The sequence below is a fragment of the Amblyomma americanum genome, chromosome 2 (assembly GCF_052857255.1).
Source record: "Amblyomma americanum isolate KBUSLIRL-KWMA chromosome 2, ASM5285725v1, whole genome shotgun sequence".
Lineage (NCBI taxonomy): Eukaryota > Metazoa > Arthropoda > Arachnida > Ixodida > Ixodidae > Amblyomma > Amblyomma americanum.
The window spans coordinates 49444701-49454424 of NC_135498.1; positions in this window are offsets into that span (position 1 = coordinate 49444701).

Sequence of the window (9724 nt, forward strand, 5' to 3'; positions counted from 1 at the left end):
CATGAACTTCGCTGCATGCCACTTGTGTATTGCAGAAAAAGACACTAATGAGAACTTTTGAGAACTTGGTAAAGTACTTGAGAACTTCGATCATGCAGTGCATATGAGGATACGTTTGGAAGAAAATGATGGATTTCGGCAAGAAAATACAAACTCAAAAGGAGGCGAAAAGAATGACGGGAAAAGTAAAGGTAGGTTGTTGTTTGGCCATAAAATCACTGTAAGGCGTGGAGGGGAAAACGCCAACAGGAAATTTACGCTGAAATGTTGTAACGTCTATTTTAGCTTAGATATATCTGTCTCACTTCAGAACGCCACAGTACTGCGGGAATGTATTTAAATGGTAGCGCCATTATTGTATTGTCTTGGCAAGTGCTTTAAAGCGCAGGGAAATAACACGTTAAATACTGACTCGCACGAGCTTTGATAAATTAACCGAAATACGTTTTTATGTGCCAGATAGCATAAACCATGAAAGAATTTTTTTTCTGTTAGCCCAGCGACTCAGTTGAGCTCACAACGATAATTTGTTGACGTAACTGGCGCAGCACCACGCTGGCGACAATAATAATAATAATTGGTTTTTGGTGGAAAGGAAATGGCGCAGTATCTGTCTCATATATCGTTGGACACCTGAACCGCGCCGTATGGGAAGGGATAAGGGAGGGAGTCAAAGAAGAAAGGAAGAAGAGGTGCCGTAGTGGAGGGCTCCGGAATAATTTCGGCCACCTGGGGATCTTTAACCTGCACAGACATCGCACAGCACACGGGCGCCTTAGCGTTTTTCCTCCATAAAAACGCAGCCGCCGCGGTCGGGTTCGAACCCGGGAACTCCGGATCAGTAGTCGAGCGCCCTAACCACTGAGCCACCGCGGCGGGGCGCGCTGGCGACAACAAAACCGTATTTGTGGGGGGCACTTCATGGCCGGAAGGAAGGATTAAGAGCGCATTGGAAATGAAACTGTACTCTAGCCATACAGCTAATGCTTGATATTGACCGCATAGTTTTCTCTGCACTGTAGCACCCGAAGGCGGTATCAATATAAGCACGAGAGTGTGCTAAGCGCCGGCACAATTAACGTGAATGTCAAACTAAACGTCATGATTAACGCGTCAATTTTATCCCTTTGATAAGGCAAATAATTCCTGCATTACAACCGCACTGTGGAAGTGTGCTCTGTTTCTTTAGCGCCCGAAAGGCAGTACATCATGGCTACATGCAGGCGCCTGCCGCGGCTCCGCAGTCCCCCAAGAAACGCCCGCAACGCGGCGGGCCACTCGGCGGAAAATGGCCGCGCCAGAGAGCGGCTCTGGAGTCTGGTCTATAGTATAGGCCTATGCCATGTCTTACGCTATGCCTAAGCCATTGAGGCATGTTTGTTCGACTTGGTTGTGTCTTGAGGTGTGCCACGTAGTCTGCATGCCTACTGATGTATGCCAATGAGTGTGTGTAATTAGAAAGAGGTATTAATTAAGCAAAAGGGCGGCGGAAAAAGCCAATGGTCTCCTAGAATGAGGGCCCACCCAACTAACCTCGATTTATTCTGTTCATTAACTGTTTCTCTCTCACACACCCACACGCAATAAATGACCATTAACGCTGTCGCTTCATACCCTTAAGGCGGAGCTTAAGCGCGTCCCTAACTTTATGAGTGATATTTGTTCTGGTATGTCTTCTTCCATCAGGCTGTTAATCGATGACTGCGCTCAATGTCCAACTGTATCTAATAGTGCTTAGTGTGATGCTTTGCGGTGTGACATAAACAAAGTAATTAGTTGACTGGTGTAGAAAATGGGGCATATAGACTATAGGGTTCTCTATCTCTATAGAGAACTTCTCACATGCGTTTCACTAAGAACGCCTAGTTCATATACTGAATTTATTGTCCTTTCATAATGCAAAAATTTCGTTGTGTGCATAAGCAATGAACTGTCTTAACACAGACATATCAATTACATCACTCCTTAAGGGGAGCTGGTCCTCTTTTAGGTATTCTGTGCAGGAAGGCTAAGCTTTTTTTTTTTTCTAAGCCAAAGAAGTATGATTTCACTCGGACATGAGGTCCATGCTCGTGTCACCTCACGTATAGCATAATGCACATTTGTCTTTTTCGGAATTGAAAACAAACGCATTATTTCGTCAGCCTAAGTGAGAGTATTCACTGCGTTCCTAGGTAGTCGACTTTTGAATAGGGCCGTGGCCTCGTGGTAGAGCGCCCGCCTCGGCCTCGGGAGGTGGTGGGCTCGACTCCCACTGCCGCCGGTTACCCACCGGTCATACTGTAATGGCTGCAAGCCATTCCCCGGCCTGATGCTCGGCTTTCTAGGGTGCATGGCCTGGGAAAGGAGCCGGCGCCTTCAAATCCCAACACTGTGTGAGCCTTGAATGGGCACAATGCATCCACATCCGTCTGTCCTTAGGGGCGTTAAAAGCAGCCTTTCAAGTTGGTTGTTTTGTCTAAATCAGCTTTCTGCTCCCAGCGGCCAAAAAGCACTCAAATTCCTCGTGCTTTTCCGCACGATTACTTAGTGTTTAATTTAATGTGCATTCTGTACATATGTATTTCATTATATATTCGTCGCAACACGTTATTTCAGCTTCTTTTAAGCTCAGAGGCCCGTAGCAGAAGGTATAGAGAAAACACATAGAGGAAGAATCTGTTGGACCTAGGCAGCCAAATTTTTATGCATATAGATTTATGGAACGCTCGGACTTGAAAAGTGTAATTAGATTAACGTTGACAAGCAGAACTTTTGCACAGGCCTGATGAGGGTATGGCAGAGTATATATCCCTTACAAAATCGCACATTGGGTTTCAATTGAACATTTTTGAGTCCTTGTAAGTTCTTTAACGTTTCAGGGGAAACTCAAATTTTATTGAGCTCGTTTATTCAGATGTCGAAACATTCTCTACTGATGAGTGGAGAGAGAAAGCTCATCGCCAACAGGTTGAGTTCATCGTAATTTGGGTCGACAAGAAGCCAATTGCCTACGAGCCAAGTGAATTTTAATCAATTTAGCTCGCCAATAATTTCCCTGGAGCTTAATTATCAGGAACGCTCAATAAAAAGCTGATCAGTTGTGCTAGAGGAAGAAAATTTCTGGAATGTTTATGAAATATTGACTTCAAGCTTAAAACATTGCTGGAACGCGAAAAAAAAAAATCAGCTCTAGGCAACCAGAAGTTTTCATGAAGCTTAGATTTGAAGAACTGCATTGCACATCTATTTCACAGTTCGTGCATGAACGACTTACTTCAGTTAACATAACTCTGCAGTTAAACCTCTCTGTTTGTGGCGCGGTCTGCCAGCCATAAATTGCGTCAATGTCTCCGAATTTTTTTTCTAAATTTGTGGCTATTAGCAACTCAGCGCAGATGATAGACGGCGCACCCTTCCTTATGAGTAGATAAACAAGTGCACGTAGGTTTGAGGTAGGTGAATGTATTGGTATAGCATGTTCATGTGTTGTGCTGCCGCCTCAGCGACCTTGTTACTTTTTTTATAGAGTGCTGGCAGTGGAAGTCTGCTCTAACATTTTGCGGCCCTGGCAATCAAATTTTATTTCAGTGTTTGAGCTAAAGAAAGTGGCGCATACGTTGTTGATTTTATGGAAGCTTGAAAGCATAACATTGAAGTCTATGCGTGATGTTTCAGAAAGGTTACAATATATGGATGACTGCTTTATTGCCTTTTGCCCAAAAGGAATAATTTTTTTAACGTCTGGCAATTTTTTTGCAGGATGTGTTGAGTTGGGCGAATTAAATTTCAGCGGAAACGGGGTGGCGAATTTCGTATCTAAACTCAATAAAAATAGTCATTTATGACTGAATTTGTTCTCACTGTGCTTTACTGTAGGCATTCAACAGCTTCTTAATTTAAACACAACAGTAATGTTTCATACGTGTACAGTATGCACCTGACACCTAGAACCGATTAGAAATGGTCCAAATTTTAAATGTTTATTTTTTTCGAATAATATCCCAAAATTTTTATTGAGGAATTAGACAAGCGTTCGTAAGGTTGGGGAGAAACTTCGGAGAAGAAATTACATACTTACGACGAAACTTTTTTCATAATGTATTTCATTGAAAAAGTGTTTTTGATCGCAACCAGTGTGTTTTGCGAATCCCATGGGACTCGAAAAAAAATACTGGTTGTGATCAAAATCATATCAGAGAAAACTAATCGCTCAATGGAAGGTAAAGAAATAAAATGCGCAATGATGTCCTTAGATGTTTCCCGTACACTATAAGTCAATGAAATAGGCTGCTCCAGGTGGCTGTATTTATAACGTCTAATGAAAGTTCGTCTTCTTTGCTGTAATAGTGGTTTATTTTGTTTAATCAAGTTGTTTGACGATTTTATTATTGTTTATTCCTCGAATTATGCTACAATGTTTATTGTATTGGTTATTATTTGTTAACTAAAATATGTGTTATTTCTGCTTGCATTTCTCTCCTCCTTCGCGCACACATACACACCGAATAGGTTGCGTATTTACATGATCGCAATACAGGCAGGATGGAATGAGGCCAGTCCCGTACCGACTGTCTTGTGATCGAGGCTTATAACGTGAGAAGAGAGATTTGGCTGCCATTATTGGTTATCTACATCCACTTATTATGAAAAAGTAGTTCTGCGAAGATATGGAATCGGCAGTGAGTGTCACTGTGCATGACTAACGGCTTTAATGCCAAGCTATAGGCAAGAAGCATGGCAGGCGATCAGGTTGTAAATTGGAAAATCGTTGAAGGAATAGTAAGGAGGGAGCTATTAGTAGAATTTGGAAAACGAAAAACCTTACGAATCATGAATATACCTTCCGGCACTGGAAACGGAGTTAGAAGAGCCCGGACGGTGAGACTAAAGGTGAAATGGGCTTCATATTGTGCGCCCAGCCAAGCATCGTGTACGATGTGGAATTGCTATAAGCCAGGTGCGATGCAGCGACCATATATGACTGGCAGGTCCTGAATTGGCCTATATTTTAATAGGGAACGGAGGAAACTATAGGACAGAGCCCATTAGCGGGTTTGTGGCAAGAAAAAAGGTAGATGGATTCATTACCGCGGTGGAGAACAGATATTCTGCTTTAACTGACAACGAAAACCTTAGATTTGAATCCATGAATTACAAGCTCACAAGTATTATCACGGTGTGCGCAATAAAGTAGGAAGTAGGGTAGCTAGACACAATATGGCAAAATGTTTTAGGAGATGGAAAACCTCATTAATAAATGCGAAAGAATGAGATCATTTAACACAATAATAGAACTGCCAGAACTGTCAAAGCTAATGAATCAGCGCAGGCAAACGGCGTCAGGAAATACAATATGGAGAGGGTTGAACAGGTTTTAAAGAAAGGACCTAGCCTAAAAGCGACCACGAAAAAATTCTAGATGGGAAAAAATCATACCTGCGCCCTAAGAGAAAAGCAGGGCAATGTAATTGCCAATGTGGATAAGATGTAGCTGTTGAAGCCGAAAAATTATGCACACTGCAGGTCTGTAGAACAGCCGAAATAATCGGGATGCTAATAACGGAGCAAGTAGGGTGCAGGAATTGGACATCCAACAGGCAACGAAAGAATAAGTAAAGAAAGCTATACAAGCAATGCAAAGGGGAAAAACTGCAGGCGAGGTTCGGCTTCGTACAGTTTCGTTGGAAGACGATGGGGACATCGTGCTAGAATAATTTGCCACCCTGTGTGCGCAGTGCCTTACAGCCTCTGGCGTAGCTGAAACTTAGATGAAAGCTAACATCACCATAATTTAATGCAGATGTCAGTGACTTGAAAAATGGTATACCGATCAGCCTACTATACATTATATACATGGTAAGGTAATCCCTAATCGAACTAGGTTAACATTCGACTTCAATTAGCCAAAAGACCAGGCTGGCACCAGAAGGGTTATACAATAAATCATGATCGCATCGTTAATCAGGGGATAGAGAAATGTGCAGAAAACAACCAACCCTCCTTCATAGTTCACGAAAAAGTTTTGACTCAGTGGAAGCCTGAGCTCTCATGCCGCCATTGTGTAACCGGAGTGTGCACCCCTTATAAAAATCGTCTATAGGCTGTCACTAGACTTCTCTTGTACTCTATTGACTTCCTATAAATATTTCCTCTTATCTATTCATAGTCTATAGAAAAAGTCAACTGAAAGTGTTTTGACTACATCTATAGATTATCTATAAACTGTTTATAGTGTTTCTATTGCTTATGGACTAGTCTATAAGTTTTGGCTATAGAAGGTCTATAGATTTTATTGGCAAAAGTCTATGGACAGTCTAAAGAAACTTTTGCAAAGGTGGAGAAAAAAAATGTAAAAGTACAGAAAAATATATAGAGTGGTTAAACAGCGACCATAGTCCTCCGCAGGGAAAGCGATGAAATACCTATTCCATAGGTTGCCAAGTAGGGAGGCACGATATTTAAACAACTATTCACCGCGTTTTTATTGGCGGTACTCAGAGTATTGTATCTGGAATATTTTAGCAGTCTACGATTCGCTAATGACACTGCCTCGTTAAGTATTTCAAAAGACACATTGTACAGCATGATAGAAGCCTTAGAGGCAAAGCATAACGATGGGTATAAAAAATTAATATGCAGCAAAACTGAAGTAATATACAATGCTCTAGGAAGGGAACAGCTTGCTATAAACAGCGAGGCATTGAAGTGGTAAAAAACACATTTACACTGGACAGGTAGTAACCGCAAATGCTGATCACGAAAGTGAAATATGAGGGAAAATTAGAATGGAGTAGAGCATATTTAGCACGTATTATCAGATCACGAAAGGCAGTTTACCAGTAGGCCTCAAGAGGAAAGCATACATATAACAGCTGTATCTTAACAGCACTTACCTATAGGGCAAAGACATGGAGCTAACTTAAAGGTTTCAACTTAAATTGAGAACAACGGAACTAGTTATGAAAACGAAGTTGGTAGGTGTAGAGTTCCGAGACAGAAGAAAAGCTGAGTTGGTTAATTAACAAATGGGAATTAATGAAATCCATGCCGAAATTAAGAGGATAAAATGGACATAAGCGGCGCATAGAATGCGAAGGCAAGGTGACCGATCGTTCATAAGAGTAACGGACTGGGTTTCAGGAGAATGCAAGCGCTGCAGGGACGCGCAGTAAACCAGGCGGGCGGATGTCAGAAAGTTTTCGATGTTAAGATGACCGCAACTGGCACATGAGAGGGCTAACTGGAGAGAACATGGAAGAGGCCTTTGTCCTGCAGTGGATGTACTTGGGCTGACGACACCCGAACAGGTGGACATGGGTCAGCCAGCCAACCAACTCTTCTTCCGGGTGACTCTTACAAAAATGCTCTATAGAGAGCCTATAGACTTGTTATAGACTGTATTGCTTTCCTACATATATTGCTTTTTGTCTGTTAACAGTTTATAGACTGTCTATTGACAGAAGTCTGCTAAAAGTGTATGGCCATAAATCTGTAGATTGGCTGTAGACTGTATACAGGATTCGTATTTTCTATGGGCTGTTCTCAAAAGCTTGTCTATAGATATTCTATATACTTTATAGACAGAAGTCTATGGGCAGTCTATAGGCTGTCTAATGAAACCTTTGTAAGGGGAAGGCGCCTCTCACCGCACGAAAACTCCTGTGAACTGATTTTGATGGGGCTCCACGAAACCAACAGTGCTGGACACGACGTTCGAGTCTGCAGGGAAACCCCATCTATACGTGCCCGAACAACGACGCTTCCGGTTTTGCTGACGCCCGCAGAAGTCGTGAAGAAGGAGACTACCTGAACTTCCAGTTCCACAGCAACCGAGAAGCCGGCGTTTACAAAGCAGCGAGGAAGACCGGCAATTCTCCAGGAACGCTGGCAGCTGTGACAAGCACCAGCATATCGTCTCCGGTCTACAAAAATTGGAAAGAACAGTAAACGCGGGTGTGGATGATAGCTGCAACTACCGTCCCGTTCTGTGGCGAGTCGATATCCCCGCTATATTTGTTGCCATTTCTTTAGTAGAGTAAGTGGAAGCTTAGCTTCGTTCCAGTTGCTATATTCTTTAACAGTACGTGGAGACATCTAGGGACACGATAGCTGTTCTGGATGGCTGCGGAAATACAACCTTTGTCCGTAAAGTTTCGAGACTGATTTATTTTCTTCTCTATAAATAATTCCCGAAAACAAATGTCGGTGCGTATGTGTAGCGCCATCTTTTCGGGCTAACCTGAGCTATTTGTGCTAATTGCTGTGGAAGCCGCTAGATGGTACTACATATAGAAAAATACGTTGTCACTAGTCGTCTGGGCATTCTACTGTGAGTGAATGTGGAGAGCTGGACGTCCACCTCGAACAGCGTGTAAACATAACATTCTGTGTGAAGCTTGGCAAGACAGCCACATAGGTGTATGAGCTCCTTCGTGGCGCTTACGGCAACGAAACATTATCGCGGGCGCGAGTTTTCGAGCGACACAAGAGGTTCGTTTCAAGAACGTCGGTTGAAGACGACACAAGGCAGGGGCGCCCTTCAACCTCACGGAATGAAAACAACGTGGCTCAGATCAGGGAAATCGCAAAGCAAGACCGCAACATTATATTCCGCATGCTATCAGATGCTCTCGTCATTAGTAAGACAACATGCCGCCAAATTTTGCGTCAGAACTTGGGGAAACGAAAGCTGAATGCCAGACTTGTGCCGCACTCCCTCACACAGGACCAGAAGGACACGCGGGTATCAGTGAGCGCTGAGTTGCTCTCCGAGGCAGAGAAGGATGCTGCATTCGTCGGCAGCATCACTGGTGAAGACGAAACATGGTGTTTTCAATACGATCCTCAAACAAAGAGGCAGAACGCCGAATGGCGGTCCACAAGCTCTCCGGCGTCGAGAAAGGTGCGGCGACAGAAGACCAAAACAAAGACGATCCTTATATTTTTTTCGATGCCAGAGGTGTCATACACCACGAGTTCGTCCCACAAGAGCAGACCGTGAGTCAGGAGTTATATATCCGCGTGCTCCAACGCATGCGTGATGCACTGCGACGCCGTCGCCCTGACTTATGAGCATCTAGACAATGGAGCCTTCTCCACGATAACGCAAGGCCGCACACTGCTCTCAGCGTGACAAAATTTCTCGCCAAGCACAGCATTACTGTACTTCCCCATCCGCCATACTCGCCTGACCTCTCCCCATGCGATTTTTTCTGTTTCCTCGTGTGAAGAGAGCCCTAAAAGATCGCCGGATGGAGAGCGTGGAGGCCATTCAAGACGCCACGACAAAGGAGCTGACAGCCCTGCCAAAGAAGCGTTTTCCAACTGTTTCCAAGACCTCAAGAAACGTTGGAAGCTGTGTATAGACTGCAATTGAGACTATTTCGAAAGGGTGCTGCACAAATTATTTCAATGTTAAACGCATTTTTTAATGGACTCAGTCTCGGAACTTTGCGGACAAAGGTTGTAGAAGTGTGGGAGTCAAAAGCGAACCGCGATGCGGACGGCTTAAAACGCGCATCATGATGAGACTCTCACAAGGCACTTTACCGACTATCGCCACAGTCCCGCAATGGTGTGCTGCCTCGGAGAGGGGGTTTCTTTTAAGTGAAGTCCGCAATCACCTAGTCTGAAGTTCTCTAACTATATTTGATAGAAAGTTTGTGATTTGGGAAAACTACGGCGAAAAAAAAACTTTGATATCGCTCGAGGACCTTTCGAGGGTACTGCAATGGGCGGAGTA